Source organism: Arachis hypogaea, chromosome 13 (assembly GCF_003086295.3).
Source record: "Arachis hypogaea cultivar Tifrunner chromosome 13, arahy.Tifrunner.gnm2.J5K5, whole genome shotgun sequence".
NCBI classification, from domain to species: Eukaryota; Viridiplantae; Streptophyta; class Magnoliopsida; order Fabales; family Fabaceae; genus Arachis; species Arachis hypogaea.
The window spans coordinates 62,237,723-62,263,549 of NC_092048.1; the positions used below are offsets into that span (position 1 = coordinate 62,237,723).

Below are 25,827 nucleotides of genomic sequence, written 5' to 3' on the forward strand. Positions count from 1 at the left end.
AACAGCAGCCCTCTCAAATTACTTATCCTTCTTCATCTCCTAATGATGAGTTACTACAATCTATTGATAGGAGACAACAGGCCATGGAAAACAACCTTAGTGCCACTCTAAATGGTCTGACCTCTGCTGTACAAGCTCTCGCCTCACAGATTGGATCAATGAATAACTCCAGTAACCAACCTTTGAGCTCCACTAGAATTCCCTCTCAACCATTACCCAATCCAAAAGGAGGCATTAATGCCATCACCCTAAGGTCTGGAACCACACTGCAGGAGAGGAATCAGGAGGAGCCAAGTCTACCAGAACACACCTCAGCTGAAGAGGTAGTAGAAATAGAAGATGTTGAAGAGGAAGAAGACATACATGACATAACTGAAAAAGAAGAAGCCCAACCACAGGAGGAAGCACCAAAAGGCGCAGACACTGCAGAAAACACCACTCCTATCCCATTTCCACAACTTGCAAGGAAGCCCAGGAAGCAGCTAGAACCTGATCCCAAAATGGTAGAAATATTCAAAAAGGTTGAGGTAACTGTTCCTCTTTTTGACGTTACTCAACAGGTACCTAAATATGCAAAGTTTCTAAAAGATTTATGTATACATAAAGACAAAATTAATGAATCAGAAACTATTCCTTTAGGTAGTTCCATATATGCTTTAATGGGAGGATTACCTGAAAAGTGTAGTGACCTAGGTCCTTGTATAGTTAGTTGTACTATTGGTGGAGTAGTAATTTATGATTGCATGTGTGATTTAGGAGCATGTGTTAGTATAATGCCTTTGTCTATATATGATATTTTGAGGCTCCCTCCCTTAAAAAGGTCGGAAGCTCGTTTTGTGTTGGAGTTGCTGAAGACGTTTTAGTGAACATTAAAGGGCTTACATTCCCCACTGATTTTTATATCTTGGAGATGCCCCATAATGACTCAGATAAGCCATCATCAATCCTACTTGGAAGATCATTCCTGAAGACATCAAAATTCAAATTGGATGCTTTTTCAGGAACATACTCTTTTGAAATAGATGGCCGAATAGTAATCTTCAATCTGAATGGAGTCATTGACAATCCTCCAGAAGATCATTCCATCTTCCAGTGTGATGTCATAGATGAAGCTGTAGCTGAAGTTCACAAGGAAGAGTTAGAAGAGAGGCACACTGGACAAGGTCCAAGTGTGGGGACCCTCTTGACTGACAATGAGGGCACCTCAGCATCTTCACAAGCTCCAAACAATCTAGAACCTGCCCATGATCAGAAGTTGGAATTAAAACCTCTTCCTCCACATCTCAAATATGCTTATCTTGAAGATGAGCAGAAGTTTCTAGTTATCATTGCAAGGGAACTCACTTCACAATAAGAAGAGCAGTTACTTGATGTACTGAGGAGGCATAAGAAGGCAATTGGGTGGAGTTTGGCAGACATAGTAGGCATCAACCCTCAAGTATGTGAGCACAGAATATTTTTAGAAGAGGGAGCAAGACCAGTCCATCAACCCCAAAGAAGATTGAATCCCACTATCTTGGAAGTTGTCAAAAAGGAAGTGACCAGACTGTTGGAAGCAGGTATCATCTATCCTATTTCAGACAGTGAATGGGTTAGCCCAGTACAAGTGGTGCCCAAGAAGTCTAGAGTCATTACAGTGAAGAATGAACATGGAGAGCTCATAGCAACTAGAGTTCAGAACGCTTGGAGAGTCTGCAATGATTACAGGCGTCTCAACCAAGCCACCCGTAAGGATCACTACCCACTTTAATTCATTGATCAAATGCTGGATCGCCTGTCAGGTAAATCACATTATTGTTTTTTAGATGGTTACACAGGTTATTTCCAGATTCATATAGCTCCTGAGGATCAGGAAAAGACCACTTTTACATGTCCTTTTGGGACTTATGCTTACAAGAGAATGCCCTTTGGCTTGTGCAATGCACCAGCTACTTTCCAAAGGTGTATGATGAGTCTTTTCTCTTATCTTATTGAGGACTGTATGGAGGTTTTTATGGACGATTTTAGCGTTTATGGTGATTCTTTTAGCCTTTGCTTAGATGGATTATCTAGAGTATTAGATAGATGTGTTAATACAAATCTTGTATTAAATTTTGAAAAATGTCACTTTATGGTAAAACAAGGGATTGTATTAGGACATGGGGTGTCTAATAATGGCATTTCTGTAGACCCAGCAAAGGTGAATGTTATTTCTAGTTTACCTTACCCCTCCTCTGTGAGGGAAGTCCATTCGTTCCTTGGCCATACAGGTTTTTACAAGAGATTTATTAAGGACTTTAGTAAGGCAGCACTTCCCTTATCCAAATTACTCCAGAAGGATATTGAGTTCGAGTCCAGTGAGGATTGCAAACAATCGTTTGATAAGCTGAAGGCCGCCCTGACTCAAGCCCCAATTGTGAGAGGACCAGACTGGAGCCAGCCGTTTGAAATCATGTGCGATGCTTCCAACCATGCAGTAGGAGCAGCGCTGGCTCAGCGTGAAGGTAAGGATCCTTTTGTTATAGCTTATGCGTCTAAGACTTTAGACGCTGCCCAGTCCAATTATACTACTACTGAGAAAGAGCTTCTTGCTATTGTTTTTTCTCTGGATAAATTCCGAGCTTATTTACTTGGTACTAGAGTAGTGGTGTATTCGGACCATGCAGCTTTAAAGTATCTATTATCTAAAAAGGAGTCGAAACCAAGGCTTATACGTTGGATCCTGCTATTACAAGAATTTGATTTAGAAATAAAGGATAGGAGTGGTAACCAGAATTTAGTGGCAGACCACTTGAGTCGCCTTGAGCATATTAAGGATGATTCTACTCCTATAGATGATAATTTTCCATTTGATAACTTGCAAGCAGTATCTGAGGTATTCCCTTGGTATGCACCTGTAGTTAATTATCTAGTTAGCCGCACATTTCCTCCAAACTTTTCTAAGCATCAAAGAGATAAGCTGAAAATCGAGTCTAAATATTATATATGGGATGACCCATATTTATGGAGATTTGGCGCTGATCAGGTAATTAGATGTTGTGTGTCTCAATCAGAATTCCAGTCCATTTTAGAGGCCTATCACTCATCTGAGAGTGGAGGGCATTTTGGCCCTCAACGAACAGCTAGAAAGATTTTAGACGGTGGATTATGGTGGCCTACTCTTTTTAGAGACGCTGCCGAGTTTTGTAAATCTTGTCTCCCATGCCAAAAATTTGGTAATATATCCAGAAGGGATGAAAGGCCTCAACAAATTATGCTTTTCTGTGAAATTTTTGATGTTTGGGGCATTGACTTCATGGGTCCATTTCCAAATTCTAATGGTTATTTTTATATATTGTTAGCAGTGGATTATGTTTCCAAATGGGTGGAAGCAATTCCTACCCGCACTGATGATGCTAACACTGTTGTTTCCTTTGTGAGAAACCATATTATTTGCCGCTTTGGATCACCACGAGCAATCGTGAGCGATCAAGGCACCCATTTCTGTAACAGGAGACTAACAGGATTAATGAAGAGGCATGGGATAATTCATAAGATTGCAACACCATACCATCCTCAGACCAATGGGCAAGCCGAGGTGTCAAACAGAGAAATAAAGCATATCTTGCAGAAGATAGTCAAACCTCATAGAAAAGACTGAAGCACCAGGCTACAAGATGCACTTTGGGCATATAGTACAGCATACAAAACACCCATTGGGATGAGTCTTTTCCACTTAGTTTATGGAAAAGTGATGCCAGGGCATCTTGGCCAGTTTCACTGACCTTTTTTTTACTGTTTTTAGGGTAGTTTCATGCATTTCTTTAGGAAATAAGCTAGTTTTGGGTAGATATTCACCTACACCTTGATTCAAGCATACATTGTGCATTTTACATTATTTCTTGAGGATTTTGCATGAATTTAGTGACAAATTGTATGCTGCATTACCCATGACTTGGACTAGAACTTTGATGCACTCTGTTGCTTGATTTCAGGACCAAAGGAAGCAAGGAAAGGGAGGTAACTTGCAAGGTTAATGAGAAAAGTGATTGCCAATAACACTCTCAAAGCCATCATTGCCCACGTTAAGAGTCACGTTAACTAAGTTAACGTGCACTCTAACGTGGAGAAGGGAAGTTGAGCCAACGTTAGTGACACTTAACATTGTCACTAACGTTGGCAAATACTCATGAGTGGCCACGTTAGAGCCCACGTTAACCTAGTTAACGTGGCCTCTAATGTTAAAGGGGGAAGAGAAGCCAACGTTAGTGACATTCAACATTGTCACTAACGTTGGCCTAAGGATGCAACACACCACGTTAACTCCCACGTTAACTTGGTTAACGTGGGAGCTAACGTAAGAAGTGAGAGTTGTCGACAATGTTAGTGACACTCAACATTGTCACTAACGTTGGAAGCAACCACACAACCCCCCAAAGAGCCACGTTAATTTCCACGTTAACTTAGTTAACATGGAAGCTAACGATGAGGAATGAATGATGAGCCAACGTTAGTGACACTCAACATTGTCACTAACGTTGGGATGGCTAAGAATGGCCACGTTAGAAGCCACGTTAACCTAGTTAACGTGGACTCTAACGTGAGATCTAGGGGCACATTGGAACGTTAGTGACAATGTTAAGTGTCACTAACGTTTTCGAAGGTTGGCAAGGCCACGTTAGAAGCCACGTTCACCTAGTTAACGTGGGCTCTAACGTGAGGCAAATGGGTACATTGGAACGTTAGTGAAAATGTTAAGTGTCACTAACGTTCTCGAACTTATACTTTCACTAAATGTTAACACCCCTAACGCCCTGAGCTAAAGTCTCTGCCCACTTAGCACTTTCCCTCTGCAAGTAAAGCCAAGCCCAAATGAAGAAAAGAACTGCTTCAAACTCAAGATCCAAAGGCCCAAGACTTGAAGAGCAAACTAGAAGCTGAGAAGAGTAGTATATATAGGAGTAGCTTTGAATCGTTAAAGGAGTTCTGGAGGCTGGAAAAAAAGAGAACTACTCTCTGTATTTTACTTTCTCTGCAATTTCTAGTTCTATGATGTATTCTCCATCTTTTTTTTCATTTTCTAGAGCTATGAACAATTAAACCCCTTTCATTGGGTTAGGGAGCTCTGTTGTAAATTGATGGTTCAATACTAATTTTCATTATTCTTCTTCTATCTTTTCTCTTGATTTTACTTGAAAGCTTTCGATCTTCATCCAATTGAGTAGTTATCTTGGAAGAGAAACTATTCAAACTTGGATCTCTTTTGAACCTTGAAAGAGGAATGAAGAGATCAAGCTAGAATTGCTTTCTCATGCTGGACCAAATTGGGTTTGGATGGGTATGTGACTATAACCCTCTGAATACTTGATTTGGGAAATGCATGTGGTATAATCAGTGACCATACTTCATCTCTTCTCATGAGCAATTGACCAAGGAATTGGCTATTGATCAAGATTTGAGAGATTGAATTGCAAGAAATTGTAATTCAATCACTTAAGATTGCCAAGGAGATCAATGAGTGCATTGATTGAGGAAGAGATGAAAATGAACTTGATCCGGAGAATTGCAACATCTCCTAAGCCTAATGAACTCTCCATCTCTGATCTTACCCATTCTCTTTAATTTCTGCCATTTACTTTTATGAGCAAATTCCCCATTCCCATTTACAATTCTGCAATTTATTTTCAGTCATTTACTTCCAGTCCTTTAATTCTAGCATTTACTTTTCTGTTATTTACATTCCTGCCATTTTATTTTCTGCAACTCTCAACCCAAATTCTGGATTCGCTCAACTAGAACATTCTTCTAATTAAAGTTGCTTGATCAATCAATCCCTGTGGGATTCGACCTCACTCTATTGTGAGTTTTTACTTGACGACAAATTCGGTACACTTGCCGAAGGGAGATTTGTTGAGAGACAAGTTTTCCCCGCATCAAGTTTATGGCACCGTTGCCAGAGATTGATTGTGCATCAACAATGATTAAATTAGAAGATCACTAGATTGAGCATTTTTATTTTGTGAATTTCATTTTCTGTTTGAGTGATTTACTTTTTGTTTTAGTTAAACTTCTTCCCTTCCCCCTCTTCTCTTTTGTTTTTCTTTGTTATTTTCAATTCTGTTTGCTAACCCACTAACTATTTGATATATTGCATCACCCACAACGAACAGTAATTCTGACACAAATACTTTCTGCACCTATCTTTTCTTGCTTGCACTTGATGGTTGTATGACAGGGAGAAGAAGCGGGGCTTCAACTTCCTTCGATTCTGAACCTGAGAGGACCTTCCTTAGATTAAGGAGGGAGGCAAGAGGAAAGAAAGTGGTTGGTGCTGAGGAAGAAGAGGAATTCTTTGAAACAAACATGGAAGACAACATGGAAAACCATCATGAAGAAAAGGATTACAACCATGGGGGAGGAGGAAGAGCAAATCATGCTGGGGAGGATAGAAGGGTTTTGGGCTCTTACATCAATCCAAACCCAGGCAATTGTGGAAGTAGCATCCAAAAGCCAACAATCCATGCCAACAACTTTGAACTTAAACCACAGCTCATCACCCTTGTTCAGAACAATTGTTCGTTTGGAGGAGGTGTTCAAGAAGACCCCAATCAACATTTGACCACCTTCCTGAGAATATCTAACACAGTGAAGTCTAATGGTGTTCACCCTGACGCCTATAGACTGCTCCTATTTCCATTCTCACTTAGGGACAAAGCAGCCAAGTGGCTGGAATCTTTCCCAAGGAAAAGCTTGACGACTTGGGAAGACGTGGTGAACAAATTCTTAGCAAGATTTTACCCTCCTCAACGAATCAATAGGCTGAGAGCTGAGGTCCAAACTTTCAGGCAACAAGATGGTGAGACTCTATATGAAGCATGGGAGAGGTTCAAGGACTTAACAAGGAGGTGTCCACCTGACATGTTCAATGAATGGGTGCAGCTGCACATTTTCTATGAAGGACTCTCTTATGAGTCAAAGAAGGCCGTAGACCATTCATCCGGAGGATCTTTGAACAAGAAGAAGACTATTGAGGAAGCCATAGATGTTATTGAAACAGTAGCAGAGAACGACTACTTCTATGCTTCCGAAAGAGGGAACACAAGAGGAGTAATGGAGCTAAACAATGTAGATGCTCTGTTGGCCCAAAACAAGCTCATTACCCAGCAGCTGGCTGACCTCAGCAAGAAGATGGAGATGAACCAAGTAGCAGCAATCTCCACTTCATCGACAACCCAAGAAGGAGTGAATGAAGAAGCAGAGGGGAGTCAGGAGCAAGCTAACTACATTGGAAATTCACCAAGGAAAAACTATGATCCATATTCCAAGACCTACAACCCTGGATGAAGAAACCACCCAAACTTTGGGTGGGAAAGTGAGCAAGATCAAAACTAAGACCAGAGATGTTACAACTCCAACAACAATGCAACTCATCAGCAGTTCACACAGAGGACATCTCAACACCCCCACAACAACACTTCTCCACACGCCTATCAAAACCAAAACAGCACATCTAATCCGAATCACTCATCAATTGATGACAAGCTCTCTAAGATTGAAGCCTTACTTAAAGGAATATGCCAAGAGATTCAAGAAAATAAGGTGTTCAAAGAGGAGGTGCGAGCCAATATTAAGAACCAGGGAGAGACCATCAAGAAGCTGGAATTCCAAGTGGGATATTTAGTGATGACATGTCACCATGTCATGTTTTTCTATGCTTTTTCATACAAGAAATTGATGATTTGTGCTTGAATATTGAATGCTTTTGTGCTTAAATGGTATATTTTCTTGATCTTTTAATTTTATAAATCTTGTAGGAAATAAGAAGAAACAGAAGCAAAGAAGCACAAAATAAGCTAAAAAGGAGAAAAAAAGAGCTTCGGGGAATACTTTGAAGTTGGAGTACACTTTGGAGCCTTAGGCCACGCTTTTAAAAGCGTGGCCCATGACCAAATAAAAGGAAAATAGAACAATCAGCACAAAGCTCAGCTCACTTGGAGAGCTGAGCGCTACAAGAGTGCAAAATGAGCTTGGAAAGCAAAATTTTGGCTAAGTTAAAATCTGGGCGCTCACAGCATGACCATGCCTCCTTCAAAGGGCTATAACTTGAGCTACAGATGTCCGATTGATGTGCTTCCAGTTGCGTTGGAAAGCTGACATTCAGAGCTTTCCAACGATATATGGAAATCCATATTTGGCATGAAATTGAAGCACGAACGAATTGCATCTTTAAGGGCTAAAAACAAGCAAAAAAATCAGTCAATGCTTCCACCAAGGCTCGAAGCTGGAACCTCACTCCAAGGCAAAGTAGCGCTCACTTAGAGAGTGCTGTGCTCTCAATAATGCTCACTTTGTGAGCTGAGCTTGGTCTTTCCTTTCCTTGTTTCTTGGCCTCATATTGGGCTCAGCTCACAAAGTGAGCAGAGCGCTACCCATGGGCATCAAGCAGCACAATTTTGACACGGCCAGAGGCAACACAGCGCGCAACAAATTTGGCACCAAGGCACCAATGCTCAGCTCACTTTGTGAGCTGAGCTCTCCCCTGATGCCTTCCCCAAGCAATTTTCACATGGGCCCAAAATTCAACCAAAATTCCATTTAAATTCAATTCTTCTCCAAATTGCATCAAGGCCAACCAAACCCATTTCTCCTCAAATCCAAAGCAAGCAAAGCCCACATCATCACTCAATGGCACAAGGATTAGATAGATTAGGAATTTCATTTAATTGTAATTTGTTTTTCATTTCATTTTCATTTTGTAAAGCCTATCTAAGGCATCATTTTCATCTTTGTTAGAGGCTGGATTTTAGAGAGTATAGGGGAGCTCCATTAGAGAGCTCTCTCTTAGTTTTCATTTTTGTCTTAAATCTTGGGTTGAGAATTGAAGAAATTCTGTTTCAATCTCACCTTGAGAATTTTCTTGTTTACTTTCTCTGCACAATTGAATTTCATTTCTGTTTACTGCTTCATCTTCTACTCTTTCTGCAATTTACTCTTCTTTAATTCTCTTGCAATTGTTCTTGTTGGATCAAGGAAGGATTTGAGATCTAGACTTGTTTTCTAGTCTCTTCCACTCCTAAGATCTTCAACCATCTTTTAATTGCTGCAAATTAAGCATTGCTTTTCTGTTTTTAAATTCTTCAAGCACTTTTACTATTCTGTTTCACTCTTCTTCAATTTTCTTTCTGTTTTGATCTTGAGAGCAAGTGAGCTCTTAGCTTCCTTTCTGTTTTTACTATTTCATTGAAATTGTTAATTTCTTTTTGAGATTTGAGAATTGATCTAAGTCTTCTTGCTGGTTTACTTTTCTACATTTCTATTTCTCTGCAAATTTACGTTCTGCCAATTTTCATTGAGTTTGCTGTGAGCTTGATTTACTTTCCTGCATTTTCCTTTTTTGTCAATTGTTCTAAATTCTACTTCATTGCTCTCTTTAATTTCCAGCACCCCAACCCCCTTTACATTTCATGCAATTTACATTTCTTGTCATTTAAGATTTATGCAATTTACATTTCTTGCTCTTTAAGTTTTCATCCCATTTACTTTCTGCAATTTATAATTTCTTGTCATTTACTTTCTGCTGCTTCAATTGTCACTCAAATCACTCAATGTTAGCTTGACTAAACTAATCACCCACTAAAGTTGCTTGATCCATCAATCCCTGTGGGACCGACCTAACTCTAAGTGAGTTTTACTACTTGATGCGACCCGGTACACTTGCCGGTTAGATTTGTGTGTTGGAAATTCGTTTTTCCACAAAAATACCATCAAGTTTTTGGCGCCGTTGCCGGGGATTGATTTAGATCAACAATGATTAAGTGGGTGAGAAGTCTAGATCAAGCATTTTCTTTATTTTTGTTTTCTGTTTTAAATTGAAACCAAGGTGTTTGAATTTTTGCCTCACTAAGAAATTCTCATCTCTGGTATGAGTAATTTCAATTTTCCTTGGTGTTGTGTTTTCAAAAATTCAAATGGAGTTCAACTCATCTTATGATCAAACAAATTTTATGGGATATTACCCACCATCACCAATCTCTAATGGTGGCTGGGAATATCACCAAGAAATTACAAAGTCTGAGCACTCCAATCCATGGAGATTTGTTTCAGAAACACAAGATGAGCAAGAGAATCATATGGGATATCTTCCTCCACCACAAAATGATGCAAGCTGCTATTCTAATGGTGGCTGGGGGGAGCAAAACCAGAAAACATTTGAGAACCCATATTTCACTTATCAAGAGCCATCTTTACTTGAACGTACCTCCAATTCACTTATACAAAATTGTCCAACCTCACCTTCCAGTTTTTCATCTGAAAATTTTTCATCACTGGACTTTGGCTCCACACAAAATTCTTGCCAAAGCTCACCACCCACACAAATTTCAATGAACCAAGGCCTTTCAAAACTTGAGATCATGTTTGAAAAATATGAGAGAGAGGCACAAATATCCTGGAACGAGCAAGAGAATTCATTCAAAAATATAGAAGTGATGGTAAACCAAATGTTAAGTGCAAGGGAGAAAGTGGAAGAGCAAGAGGAGGAGGCTACTGCATCAAGTGAACTTCCAATGAAGAATGAGGTGGTTGAAAATGAAACTGCACTTGAGGTAACAAAGGAACATTCACAACCCTCACAAACTTCCCTTGAATCTGTGATCGAAAAATATGAAGAAGAGATGAAAAAATCTTGGGAAGAACAACAAACCTCCTCCATAAAAGAACTATTAAGTCAAATATTGGGTGCAAAGAAAGGAGTGGAGGAGCATGAAAGTGAGGAAGTCATTCCAGAGAATTCACACTCAAGTGAAGCAGAAAATCACATGAAGGAAGGGCTCATGGAACCACCAATACAAGAAACTCTTGATGAAAAGAAGACTCCAACAATCACACAACCACCAAGACTTGGATTCAAGGAAGTGAAGGCAATTAACAAAAGCACCAAGAAGAGGATTGTGACCAAGCTACCAAGGACAACATTCAAGAGGAGGTCAACCACAAGCAATCCAACCCCTGGACCAATAGCAAGCAAGCTAAATAAAGCCATGTACAAAAGAAAGCTTGCTGAAAGGAAACCAAGACAGGGGGCAATAGCTGAATCTTCTCCTCCCTTGAGGTCATTCCTCTTAACAAACTGGAAGAAGAGGAAGAAATTAAAGAACAACATGTCAAGCTAATGACACTAAAAGAGCACTTGTTGGGAGGTAACCCAACCGTAGGTATAATTTCTCTTCCTTGCTTTGCTTTCTTTCTTTGCTTTGTTTAAATTCAATAAATTGGCATATGGTTACATTCTAAGTTTGGTGTTGCCTTGCAACAAATTGTTTTCAATCTTTTTGGATGATTGCATCAAATCAAAAATGAAAGTGACACACCAAGATTCTAAGTTTGGTGTGCCACTTATTTTCTATGCAATTCATTCAAGCAACACCACTTGTCTGCATAATCATAATGCCTCTGCAGTTTTATTTTTCTCTTTTAATTTGACACTTTTTCATTCTACTTTCTTTAGTCATTTTTCTGTTTTAAAATGCTTTCATTTTAGTTTGCTTATTTACTGTGTTTGTTAAGACATTACCAAGAGAGCTTTATTCATGACAGATTCTTGGCTTGGTGATTATACTTAACAAATAACAGTTTCACTTGCTTAGTTTTAATTCAAATAAATTGACATATGATTGCATTCTAAGTTTGGTGTTGCTATGCAACAAAAATTTGGTTCCAATTCTTACAAGATACTTGCATTAATTCCAAGTGAAAGTGTCACACTAAGTTTGGTGTGCCACTTATCTTTTATGCCATGTATCATGCACACCTTCTTATATATGCAATCAAAATGTCTCTGTCTCTTGTGCCTTGATTATTATCTTTAACTTTGCTTGCTTAGAACACATGTACTGCTAACATTTCATTGTGTAAGACATTCATGATCCATCTTAGCCCTATAGCCATTGTTCCAATTGTTGCTTGAGGATGAGCAAGTATTCTGAGTTTGGCAAAGGAAAGAGGAAGAATAGAGGAAAAAGGACAACAATAATGAAGATGAACTACAAGGTTGTAGAGTTTCTTTTCCTCTCATTTGTTTCCAGCACTTAAATTGCATGATTGTCTTCATCTTTTCTATTTACATGTGTGTATGAATAAAGCATAGCTTGAATATTGATTTATAACATGTTGCCATGACATTATGACTACCAACTTGAGTCTTGTAAAGCTTAAAGCAGTAAAGTATCATGATCATAAACAAACAAGGCATTAAAGAAGAGTTTAGCATGTGCATACACGTATTGGAAAGCTAGTATGATTAATTGTTGCTCAATTGCATTGGATTTTATTTAATTGAAGTTTTCATCTAGTACATTTTGTGAAATCTTTTGAAAATCATGAAAACCTTGAAGAAGCAAATACAATTAAAGCAAGAAAAGAAAAAGGGAAAGAATGAGAAAGCTGAAGGCTCTGTGTACCAATGGCAATTTATTTGTTAAGTACTTGTGGTGTTTATGTATCAATCCAAATGCTTGAAAACAAAACACTTAGAAGTCAAGGCTAGGCTCAAGTGCAAAAGCACTCCCTCAAAGCTCAAGGTTCTGAGCATCAATGATTAGAGAGTCAAGAAAAGAAAAGAAAAATGAGCTTAATGAAGTCCTCTAATCAAATGCTTGTGGTGCTTATGTATCAAGTGGTAATACTTGAAAACAAAGCATTTAGAAGTCATAGTTTTGTTATCAACTCATGGGGCAAAGCACCCAAAAGGAGAAGCTAAAAAAAGAAAATCAAAAGCTTGTTTCAAGGAAGACTTATAAGAGAAAGATTTCATAAATTGAGCTAGATGGAAGCATCAATCATTTACATTTCTTTTGTGATTGTAGCATGCTTAGAAAACTAGCTTACCATGAACATTGAGTTGCTATTCTTCTTACCTTGGATTGTCAATCTTTATTGCATGATTCTTTTCTTGCTTGGGGACAAGCAAGGTTTAAGTTTGGTGTTGTGATGACATGTCACCATGTCATGTTTTTCTATGCTTTTTCATACAAGAAATTGATGATTTGTGCTTGAATATTGAATGCTTTTGTGCTTAAATGGTATATTTTGTTGATCTTTTAATTTTATAAATCTTGTAGAAAATAAGAAGAAAGAGAAGCAAAGAAGCACAAAATAAGCTAAAAAGGAGAAAAAAAGAGCTTTGGGGAATACTTTGAAGTTGGAGTACACTTTGGAGCCTTAGGCCACGCTTTTTAAAGCGTGGCCCATGACCAAATAAAAGGAAAATAGAACAATCAGCACAAAGCTCAGCTCACTTGGAGAGCTGAGCGCTACAAGAGTGCAAAATGAGCTTGGAAAGCAAAATTTTGGCTAAGTTAAAATCTGGGCGCTCACAACATGACCATGCCTCCTTCAAAGGGCTATAACTTGAGCTACAGATGTCTGATTGATGTGCTTCCAGTTTTGTTGGAAGGCTGACATTCAGAGCTTTCCAACGATGTATGGAAATCCATATTTGGCATGAAATTGAAGCACGAACGAATTGCATCTTTAAGGGCTAAAAACAAGCAAAAAAATCAGCCAATGCTTCCACCAAGGCTCGAAGCTGGAACCTCACTCCAAGGCAAAGTAGCGCTCACTTAGAGAGTGCTGTGCTCTCGATAATGCTCACTTTGTGAGCTGAGCTTGGTCTTTCCTTTCCTTGTTTCTTGGCCTCATATTGGGCTCAGCTCACAAAGTGAGCAGAGCACTACCCATGGGCATCAAGCAGCACAATTTTGACACGGCCAGAGGCAACACAGCACGCAACAAATTTGGCACCAAGGCACCAATGCTCAGCTCACTTTGTGAGCTGAGCTCTCCCCTGATGCCTTCCCCAAGCAATTTTCACATGGGCCCAAAATTCAACCAAAATTCCATTTAAATTCAATTCTTCTCCAAATTGCATCAAGGCCAACCAAACCCATTTCTCCTCAAATCCAAAGCAAGCAAAGCCCACATCATCACTCAATGGCACAAGGATTAGATAGATTAGGAATTTCATTTAATTGTAATTTGTTTTTCATTTTATTTTCATTTTGTAAAGCCTATATAAGGCATCATTTTCATCTTTGTTAGAGGCTGGATTTTAGAGAGTATAGGGGAGCTCCATTAGAGAGCTCTCTCTTAGTTTTCATTTTTGTCTTAAATCTTGGGTTGAGAATTGAAGAAATTCTGTTTCAATCTCACCTTGAGAATTTTCTTGTTTACTTTCTCTGCACAATTGAATTTCATTTCTGTTTACTGCTTCATCTTCTACTCTTTCTGCAATTTACTCTTCTTTAATTCTCTTGCAATTGTTCTTGTTGGATCAAGGAAGGATCTGAGATCTAGACTTGTTTTCTAGTCTCTTCCACTCCTGAGATCTTCAACCATCTTTTAATTGCTGCAAATTAAGCATTGCTTTTCTGTTTTTAAATTCTTCAAGCACTTTTACTCTTCTGTTTCACTCTTCTTCAATTTTCTTTCTGTTTTGATCTTGAGAGCAAGTGAGCTCTTAGCTTCCTTTCTGTTTTTACTATTTCATTGAAATTGTTAATTTCTTTTTGAGATTTGAGAATTGATCTAAGTCTTCTTGCTGGTTTACTTTTCTATATTTCTATTTCTTTGCAAATTTACGTTCTGCCAATTTACATTGAGTTTGCTGTGAGCTTGATTTACTTTCCTGCATTTTCCTTTTTTGTCAATTGTTCTAAATTCTACTTCATTGCTCTCTTTAATTTCCAGCACCCCAACCCCCTTTACATTTCATGCAATTTACATTTCTTGTCATTTAAGATTTATGCAATTTACATTTCTTGCTCTTTAAGTTTTCTGCCCATTTACTTTCTGCAATTTATAATTTCTTGTCATTTACTTTATGCTGCTTCAATTGTCACTCAAATCACTCAATGTTAGCTTGACTAAACTAATCACCCACTAAAGTTGCTTGATCCATCAATCCCTGTGAGACCGACCTCACTCTAAGTGAGTTTTACTACTTGACGCGACTCGGTACACTTGCCGGTTAGATTTGTGTGTTGGAAATTCATTTTTCCACAAAAATACCATCATTTAGCTGAGAATATTTCCAAACCTACTGATAGCTTCCCAAGTGACACAGAGAAAAATCCCAAAGGAGAAGCAAAGAAAGTAAGATGGAAAGATTTCAAAATGGTCACTGTGAGTGATCAAGAGACTGAAGACAAGCAAGGCAAACTTTGCAAACAACCTGAAGACAACTCAACAAAGGAGGAGGATAGAGATCACCAAGAACCAAAAATCTCACAACAAGAGCTGCTGAAGCTCTATGCACCCTTCCCTCAACTGCTCAATGGTGCTGTGGGAAAGAGAATATACTCAAGGTTCCTAGACTTGTTTGCATCTCTGCATGTAAACATACCATTCATCAAGGCAATTCAACAAATGCCTGCATTCATCAAGTATATGAAGGAACTTCTTCCCAGGAAAAGCTCACTCAAAAGAGGCCAGACTATAGTGATGAACAAGGAATGTAGTGCCCTTATTCAACCTGAGTTACCTACAAAAAGAAGAGACCCAGGAAGTTTTCACATCCCTTGTGCCATAGGTGAAACTATGTTCGATAGAGCACTATGTGATTTGGGGGCCCGCATCAACTTACTGCCCTTATCCCTGGCGAAGAGGCTACAGATCAATGAAATAATACCCACAGATGTAATCATCAGACTGGCTGACAAAACTCAAAAGCAAGCAATAGGAGTGGTGGAAAATGTGTTGCTAAAGGTTGGAAAATACTTTCTCCCAACAGACTTTGTCATCCTGGACATGGAAGAGAGTCACACTCATCCAATCATATTGGGAAGACCATTCCTAGCTACGGCCAGAGCACTTATCGATGTAGAGAAAGGGGAGCTAATATTGAGAATCCATGATGAACGACTCAGCTTCAATGTTTTCAAACTCTCACAAGAAATAGATCAAGAGGACAAGGAACTAAGCACAAATGATAATGAGACACTGAAGGAGGAAACAAGCACTGAAGCACAGCCAGTTCATTCTGAGATCCCCTTAATAGATAAACAAGGAAAACAGCAATTGCCACAGCTCAAGGAAAAGTTGGAGGAACCTAAACCTCTAGAGGCAGGTGAAGACAACATCACAACTCCTTGGAAAAAAGAGGTCACCAAGGGGAAGGCAACCTCAAAAGAAACAAAGAAGAAGGTACCAAGGAGATGGAGGAACAAGAAGATCCCTACGGAAGACTTCTCTCCAGGGGATAGAGTTGTCTCAGCTTACTTCCCAGATATTCCCCCTAATCTCCCTACTGTACCATCTCAGTTACCCAAGGTCTTCACTATCAACAGAGTTCTTTCCCTAGAACATGTGGAGATCATTGATCCAACCAATGGATATAAGTCCACAGTAAGAGGGGAGGACTTTAAGCACTACCAACCACCCTGATGAAGGAAAAACATCAAGCTAGTGACGCTAAAGAAGCGCTTCATGGGAGGCAACCCATGTTTTATATGTTTTTAAAATAATGAATAAATCAATGTTTATGAATTTCAACCCAAACTTGACAAACACTTGGTGAAATCTTTATCATGCAGTATATAGTGAAGAACAAGTTTGGTGTTCAAAGCAAACCAAGATGCATGCTAGTCTTGGGAGCTTTGAACAAAACTCTTCATCACATTGCTTCAAACTAAGTTTGGTGTCACCCCATGGTGCCACCAAGATGCATGTAAGGACCCACCAATAGTTAGTTAGTTAGTTGGAATTCATAAATAAACAATCAAATCCTTTCTTCCCTTTTATTAATATTAGCCGTAAAGTTCATATGGTCATTTTAATATTTTTTCTTATTTTTCTTATTTTAAATCTTTATAGGAAAGGAAAAGAAGCATAAAATGGGGATTGATTGGACAATTAAATGGGGGAGATTTTGCCACTTAATGAAGAGCACTACACACATGTCTCAAGAGGGAACGCATGATGAAACGCTGCCATGCAACATTGGAGAAAGAAGACCCTTGAAGACCGAACCAATCACTCTCATTAAGTGATGATCCTTGTCCTTCCTTCATACATAACTGATACACGGAATCGTGATTACACTTTAATTATGTAAAATTCATTGCTCTTTCTTTCCCTGGAAATGGCGCCAAAAACATGATGCCAAGACCATGGTTCACAACTCCGTGTAACTAACCAGTAAGTGCACTGGGTCGTCCAAGTAATACCTTACATGAGTAAGGGTCGAATCCCACGGAGATTGTTGGTATGAAGCAAGCTATGGTCACCTTGCAAATCTCAGTTAGGCAGATATAAATTGATAATGGTGTTTTCGAATAATAAATAATAGAATAGGGATAGAGGTACTTATGTAAATCATTGGTAGGAATTTCAGATAAGCGAATGGAGATGCTTTTCGTTCCTCTGAACCTCTGCTTTCTTGCTATCTTCATCCAATCAGTCTTACTCCTTTCCATGGCTGGCTTTATGTGATACATCACCACTGTCAACGGCTACTTTCGGTCATCTCTCGGGAAAATGATCCAATGCCCTGTCACGGCATGGCTAATCGTCTGGAGGCATCACCCTTGTCAATGGCTTCATCTTATCCTCTCAGTGAATAATATGCTCACGCACCCTGTCACGGCACGGCTATTCATCTGTCGGTTCTCGATCATGCTGGAATAGGATTTACTATCCTTTTGTGTTTGTCACTAACGCCCTGCAATCGCGAGTTTGGAGCTCGTCACAGTCATTCATTCATTGAATCCTACTCGGAATACCACAAACAAGGTTTAGACCTTCCGGATTCTCTTGAATGCCGCCATCATTCTAGCTTACACCACGAAGATTCTGGTTAGGAGATCTAAGAGATATTCATTCTAGCTTATTTCATGTTGAACGGAAGTGTTTGTCAGGCACGTGTTCATAGGGGAGAATGGTGATGAGCGTCACACATAATCATCACCTTCATCACGTTCTTGGGTGCGAATGGATATCTTAGAAGCGAAATAAGATGAATTGAATAGAAAATAGTAGTACTTTGCATTAATCTTTGAGGAACAGCAGAGCTCCACACCTTAATCTATGGAGTATAGAAACTCTACCGTTGAAAATACATAAGTGAAAGGTCCAGGTATGGCCGAATGGCCAGCCCTCAAATGTGATCTAAGATAGCATACAACTGATCAAAGATCAAAAGCTGATCAAAAGATGCCAAATACAATAGTAAAAGGTCCTATTTATAATAAACTAGTCACTAGGGTTTACATGAGTAAGTAATTGATGTATAAATCCACTTCCGGGGCCCACTTGGTGTGTGCTTGGGCTGAGCTTAAGTGTTGCACGTGTAGAGGTCCTTCTTGGAGTTGAACGCTAGTTTTTGTGCCAGTTTGGGCGTTCAACTCTGGTTTTGGCTCCTTTTCTGGCGCTGGACGCCAGATTTGGGCAGAGAGCTGGCGTTGAACGCCAGTTTACGTCATCTATTCTTGGCCAAAGTATGGACTATTATATATTGCTGGAAATCCCTGGATGTCTACTTTCCAACGCAATTAGAAGCGCACCATTTTGAGTTCTGTAGCTCCAGAAAATCCACTTTGAGTGCAGGGAGGTCAGAATCCAACAACATCAGCAGTCCTTCTTCAACCTCTGAATCTGATTTTTGCTCAAGTCCCTCGATTTCAGCCAGAAAATACCTGAAATCACAGAAAAACACACAAACTCATAGTAAAGTCCAGAAATGTGAATTTAACATAAAAACTAATGAAAACGTCCCTAAAAGTAACTAGATCCTACTAAAAACATACTAAAAACAATGCCAAAAAGCGTATAAATTATCCACTCATCACAACACCAAACTTAAATTGTTGCTTGTCCCCAAGCAACTGAAAATCAAATAAGATAAAAAGAAGAGAATATACTATAAATTCCAAACTATCAATGAAACAGAGCTTCAATCATATGAGCGGGACTTATAGCTTTTTGCCTCTTGAATAGTTTTGGCATCTCACTTTATCCATTGAGGTTCAGAATGATTGGCATCTATAGAAACTTCAGATTTCGAATAGTGTTATTGACTCTCCTAGTTCAGTGTGATGATTCTTGAACACAGCTTCTTTATGAGTCTTGGCCGTGGCCCTAAGCACTTTGTTTTCCAGTATTACCACCGGATACATAAATGCCACAGACACATAATTGGGTGAACCTTTTCAGATTGTGACTCAGCTTTGCTAAAGTCCCCAATTAGAGGTGTACAGGGTTCTTAAGCACACTCTTTTTTTTGCTTTGGACCTTGACTTTAACCGCTCAGTCTCAAGTTTTAACTTGACACCTACACGCCACAAGCACATGGTTAGGGACAGCTTGGTTTAGCCGCTTAAACCAGGATTCTATTCCTTTAGGCCCTCCTATCCACTGATGCTCAAAGCCTTGGGATCCTTTTTATTTGCCCTTGCCTTTTGGTTTTAAGGGTTATTGGCTTTTTCTGCTTGCTTTTTCTTTTTCTTTCTATTTTCTTTCTCTTTTTTTTTTCTGCAAGCTTTGTTCTTTGCTTCTTTTTCTTGCTTCAAGAATCATTTTTATGATTTTTCAGATTATCAAATAACATGTCTCCTAGTCATCATTCTTTCAAGAGCCAACATATTTAACATTCTTAAACAACAACTTCAAAAGACATATGCACTGTTCAAGCATTCATTCAGAAAACAAAAAGCATTGTCACCACATCAATATAAGTTCAAGGATAAATCCGAAACTCATGTACTTCTTGTTCTTTTGATTTAAAACATTTTTCATTTAAGAGAGGTGATGGATTCATAGGACATTCATAACTTTAAGACATAGTTACTACTACTAATGATCATGTAATGAAGACACAAACATAGATAAGCACCTAACATAGAAAACGAAAAACAGAGAAAGCAAGAACAAGGAATGAATCCACCTTAGTGATGGTGGCGTTTCCTTCTTGAGGAAACAATGATGTCCTTGAGCTCTTCTATGTCTCTTCCTTGTCTTTGTTGCTCCTCCCTCATTGCTTTTTGATCTTCTCTTATTTCATGAAGCATGATGGAGTGCTCTTGATGTTCCACCCTTAGTTGTCCCATATTGGAACTCAATTCTCCTAGGGAGGTGTTGATTTGCTCCCAATAATTTTATGGAGGAAAGTGAATTTGAGGCATCTCAGGGATCTCATGGATATGAGCTTCTTGCGCCTCTTGAGCTCCATGACTGGGCTCTTTTGCTTGCTCCATCTTCTTCTTAGTGATGGGCTTGTCCTCTTTAATGAGGATATCTCCCTCTATGTCAATCCCAGCTGAATTGCATAGGTGGCAAATGAGGTGAGGAAAGGCTAACCTTGCCATAGTGGAAGACTTGTCAGCCACCTTATAGAGTTCTTGAGGTATAATCTCATGAACTTCCACCTCTTCTCCAATCATGATGGCCCGGTCTATAGTAACTTCAGACCGGTTGCTAGTGGGAATGATTGAGCATTGAATGAACTCCAACCATCCTCTAGCTACAGGCTTGAGGTCCAATCTTCTTAGTTGAACCGGCTTGCCTTTGGAGTCAACCTTCCATTGAGCTCCTTCTACACATATGTCCATGAGGACTTGGTCCAACCTTTGATCAAAGTTGACTCTCCTTGTGTAGGGGCGTGCGTTCTCTTCCATGTTTGGCAAGTTAAACGCCAACCTCACATTTTCCGGACTAAAATCCAAGTATTTCCCCCGAACCATTGTAACATAGTTCTTTGGATCCGGGTTCTTACTTTGATCATGGTTCTTGGTGATCCTTGCATTAGCATAGAACTCTTGAACCATTAGGATGCCGACTTGTTGGATGGGATTTGTTAGAACTTCCCAACCTCTTCTTTGAATTTCATGTTGGATCTTCGGATACTCATTTCTTTTGAGTTTGAAAGGGACCTCAGGGATCACCTTCTTCTTGCCCACAACATCATAGAAGTGGTCTTGATGGGCTTTGGAGATGAACCTTTCCATCTCCCATGACTCGGAGGTGGAAGCTTTTATCTTCCCCTTCCCCTTTCTAGAGGATTCTCCGGTCTTAGGTGCCATCAATGGTAATGGAAAAACAAAAAGCTTATGCTTTTACCACACCAAACTTAGAATATTGCTCGCCCTCGAGCAATAAACAAAAGAATAGAAGAAGAAGAAGAAGAAATATAGAGAGGGAGAGGGAGATGTGGTTTCGGCCAAGAGGAGTGTAGAGGGATGTGTTGTGTGAATTTGATGAAGAACGGAGGTCTTTATATAGGGAAGGGAGGGGGGAAGGTTTCGGCCATATGGGTGGGTTTGGGTGGGAAATTGGTTTTGAAGTTTTGAAGGTAGGTGGAGTTTATGAGGTAGGTTTATGGGGAAGAGTGGATGGATGTGAGTGGTGAAGAGGTGATGGGGAAGAGAGTTTGAGGTGATTGGTGAAGGGTTTTTGGGGAAGAGTGTTTATGGGGTTGTGTGAAAGAGAGTGGTTAGAAGAAGTGAGTGGAGGTAGGTGGGGATTCTGTGGGGTCCACAGATCCTGAGGTGTTCAAGGATTTACATCCCTGCACCCATTAGGCATGTAAAAATGCCTTTGCACACAACTCTAGGCGTTCAGCGCCAGGTTGGTAGCCATTTTGGGCGTTCAACACCCATTTGTGTGCCATTTCTGGTGTTGAACGCCAGAATCATGCCTGTTATGGCATTCAGCGCCCAGAAGCTACCCATTTTGGGCGTTCAGCGCCAGCACCATGCTCTGTTCTGGCGCTGAACGCCAGACAGATGCTCCTCCAGGGTGTGATTTTTCTTCTGCTATTTTTGATTCCGTTTTCAATTTTTATATTTAATTTGTGACTCCACATGATCATGAACCTACAAAGACATATAACTAAGGAAAATATAGTTAGATAAATAAAAATTAGGTTGCCTCCCAACAAGCGCTTCTTTAATGTCAATAGCTTGACAGTGGGCTCTCATGGAGCCTCACAGATGTGCAGAGCTTTGTTGAGACTCTCCAACACCAAACATAGAGTTTGGATATGGGAGTTCAACACCAAACTTAGAGTTTGGTTGTGGCCTCCCAACACCAAACTTAGAGTTTGACTGTGGGGGCTCTGGTTGACTCTGCTTTGAGAGAAGCTTTTTCTGCTTCCTCTCCATGGTTGCAGAGGGAGATTCTTGAGTTTTAAACACAAGGGAATCCTCATTCATTTGGAGGACTAATTCTCCTCTGTCAACATCAATCACAGCTCTTGCTGTGGCCAGGAAAGGTCTTCCTAGCATGATGGATTCATCCTCTTCCTTTCCAGTATCCAGGACTATGAAATCAGCAGGGATGTAAAGGCCTTCAACCTTTACTAACACGTCCTCTACTTGTCCATAAGCCTGTTTTCTAGAACTGTCTGCCATCTCTAATGAGATTTTAGCAGCTTGCACCCCATAGATTCCCAGTTTCTCTATTACAGAGAGGGGCATGAGGTTTATTCCTGAACCAAGGTCACACAGAGCCTTAAAGATCATGGTGCCTATGGTACAGGGTATTATGAACTTTCCAGGATCCTGTCTCTTCTGAGGCAATGTCAGTTGATCCAGATCACTTAGTTCATTGATGAACAAGGGAGGTTCAACTTCCCAAGTATCAATGCCGAATAATTTGGCATTCAGCTTCATGATTGCACCAAGAAACTTGGCAGTTTGCTCTTCAGTAACATCCTCATTCTCTTCAGAAAAGGAATACTCATCGGAGCTCATGAAGGGCATAAGGAGGTTCAATGGAATCTCTGGTCTCTAGATGAGTCTCAGATTCTTTTGGTTCCTCAGAGGGAAGCTCCTTATTGATCACTGGACGTCCCAGGAGGTCTTCCTCCTTGGGATTCATGTCCTCTCCTCTCCTCACAGGTTCGGCCACGATGCTTATATCAATGACCTTGCACTCTCTTTTTGGGTTCTCTTCTGTATTGCTTGGAAGAGTACTGGGAGGGATTTCAGTGATCCTTTTACTCAGCTGGCCCACTTGTGCTTCCAAATTTCTAATGGAAGACCTTGCTTCATTAATGAAGCTCACAGTGGCCTTGGATAGATCAGAGACTAGATTTGCTAAATTAGAAGCATTTTGTTCAGAGTTCTCTGTCTGTTGCTGAGTGGATGATGGAAAAGGTTTATTAGTGTTAAACCTGTTTCTTCCACCATTATTAAAGCCTTGTTGAGGCTTTTGATCCTTCCATGAGAAATTTGGATGATTTCTCCATGATGAGTTATAGGTGTTTCCATAAGGTTCACCTAAGTAATTCACCTCTGCTATTGCAGGGTTTTCAGGATCATAAGCTTCTTCTTCATAAGAAGCCTCTTGAGTACTGTTGGATGCAGCTTGCATTCCATGCAGACTCTGAGAGATCATATTGACTTGCTGAGTCAATATTTTATTCTGAGCCAATATGGCATTTAGAGTATCAACTTCAAGAACTCCCTTCTTCATAGGCGTCCCATTACTCACAGGATTCCTTTTAGAAGTGTACATGAACTGGTTATTAGCAACCATGTCAATGAGTTCTTGAGCTTCTGCAGGTGTTTTCTTTAGGTGAATGGATCCACCTGCAGAAGTGTCCACTGACATCTTTGATAGCTCAGATAAACCATCATAGAATATATCCAGGATGGTCCATTCTGAAAGCATGTCAGAAGGACACTTTTTGGTCAACTGTTTGTATCTTTCCCAATCTTCATAGAGGGATTCACCTTCTTTCTGTCTGAAGGTTTGAACATCAGCTCTAAGCTTGCTCAGCTTTTGAGGAGGAAAGTACTTGGCTCAGAAAGCCGTGACCAGCTTATCCCAAGAGTTCAGGTTGTCTTTGGGTTGAGAATCCAACCATAATCTAGCTCTGTCTCTTACAGCAAAAGGGAAAAGCATGAGCCTGTAGACTTCAGGATCTATTCCATTAGTCTTAACAGTATCACATATCTGCAAGAATTCAGTTAAGAACTGAAAAGGATCTTCAGATGGAAGTCCATGAAACTTGCAGTTCTGCTGCATCAGAGAAACTAGCTGAGGTTTCAGCTCAAAATTGTTTGCTCCAATAGCAGGAATGGAGATGCTTCTTCCATGTAAATTGGAATTAGGTGCAGTAAAGTCACCAAGCATCTTCCTTACATTATTATTATTTTCGGCTTCCATCTCCTCTTCCTGTTCGAAAATTTCTGAAAGGTTATCTCTGGATTGTTGTATTTTAGCTTCTCTTAGTTTCCTTTTCAGAGTCCTTTCAGGTTCTGGATCTGCTTCCACAAGAATGTTCTTATCCTTGCTCCTGCTCATATGACAAAGAAGAGGGCACAGAAAAAAAAATAATAATAATAGAGATCTTTTATACCACAGTATAGGGATCCCTTTGTGAGTGGAAGAAAAGAGGGGGAGACAAAGAATGTAATGTAATGGAAGAAACACAACTGTGAGGAGGGTTGAGATGTGAGATGAGATGTTAGTAGATGAATAAATAAATAGAATAAGGTGAGAGAAAAGGAATTTTCAAAAACAGTTTTTGAAAAAGAGTTAGTGATTTTTGAAAATAGTTTTTGAAAAATGTTAGTAATTTTCGAAAATTAAGATTTAAAAATTAAAATAATTAATAAATTAAAAGAAATTTTGAAAAAGGGAGAAGATATTTTCGAAAATGAGAGAGAGAGTTAGTTAGGTAGTTTTGAAAAAGTTAAGAAACAAACAAAAAGTTAGTTAGTTAGTTGAAACAAATTTGAAAATCAATTTTGAAAAGATAAGAAGTTAGGAAGTTAGAAAAGATATTTTGAAGAAAGATAAGATAAGAAGATATTTTTGAAAAGATATGATTGAAATTAGTTTTGAAAAAGATTTGATTTTTAAAATCACAATTAATGACTTGATTCACAAGAAATCATAAGATATGATTCTAGAACTTAAAGTTTGAATCTTTCTTAACAAGTAAGTAACAAACTTAAAATTTTTTTTTGAATCAAAACATTAATTGATGATGTTATTTTCGAAAATATGATGTAAAATTAAGAAAAAGATTTTTGAAATATATTTTTGAAATTTTCGAAAATAACTAAGAATTTTTGAAAAAGATTTGATTTTTGAAAAAGATTTTGAAAAAGATAAGATTTTCAAATTGAAAATTTGATTTGACTCATAAGAAAAACTAGATTTTAAAAATTTTTGAAAAAGTCAACTCAAATTTTCGAATTTGATGAGAGAAAAAGGGAAAGATATTTTTTTTTTGATTTTTGAATTTTTATGATGCAAGAGAAAAACACTAAAAAGATGCAATGCATGAAATTTTTAGATCAAAACAATGAATGCATGCAAGAATGCTATGAATGTCAAGATGAACACCAAGAACGCTATGAATGTCAAGATGAACATCAAGAACATATTTTTGAAAAATTTTTAATGCAAAGAAAACATGCAAGACACCAAACTTAGAATTCTTTAATGCTTAGACACTAAGAATTCAAGAATGCATCTGAAAAACAAGAAAAGACACAAAACATGAAAACATCAAGATCAAACAAGAAGACTTACCAAGAACAACTTGAAGATCATGAAGAACACTATGAATGCATGAAATTTTTGAAAAATGCAAGATGCACATGCAAATGACACCAAACTTATGACATGACTCATGACTCAAACAAGAAACACAAAAAATGTTTTTGATTTTTATGATTTTCTAATTTTTTTGGATTTTTTTTCGAAAATTATATGAAAAAGAAAAAATAAGGATTCCAAAATTTTTAACATGAATTCTAGGAATCTTGCATTCTTAGTCTAAAGCTTCAGTCCAAGAATTAGACATGGCTCATGAGCCAGCCAAGCTTTTAATGAAAGCTCCGGTCCAAAACACTAGACATG

At 38.9% G+C, this 25,827-nt stretch overlaps 2 non-coding genes across 2 annotated transcripts; one reads left to right on the forward strand and one right to left on the reverse strand.

The window, feature by feature from the left end:
• Positions 1 to 6,774: 6,774 nt before the first annotated feature.
• Positions 6,775 to 6,878, reverse strand: LOC112739796 (small nucleolar RNA R71). The gene has a single exon (XR_003170735.1). It is a non-coding gene; the product is annotated as a small nucleolar RNA R71 (small nucleolar RNA).
• Positions 6,879 to 23,616: 16,738 nt separating this feature from the next.
• On the forward strand, positions 23,617 to 23,724 carry LOC112739610 (small nucleolar RNA R71). Its single transcript, XR_003170540.1, has one exon. It is a non-coding gene; the product is annotated as a small nucleolar RNA R71 (small nucleolar RNA).
• Positions 23,725 to 25,827: the final 2,103 nt, after the last annotated feature.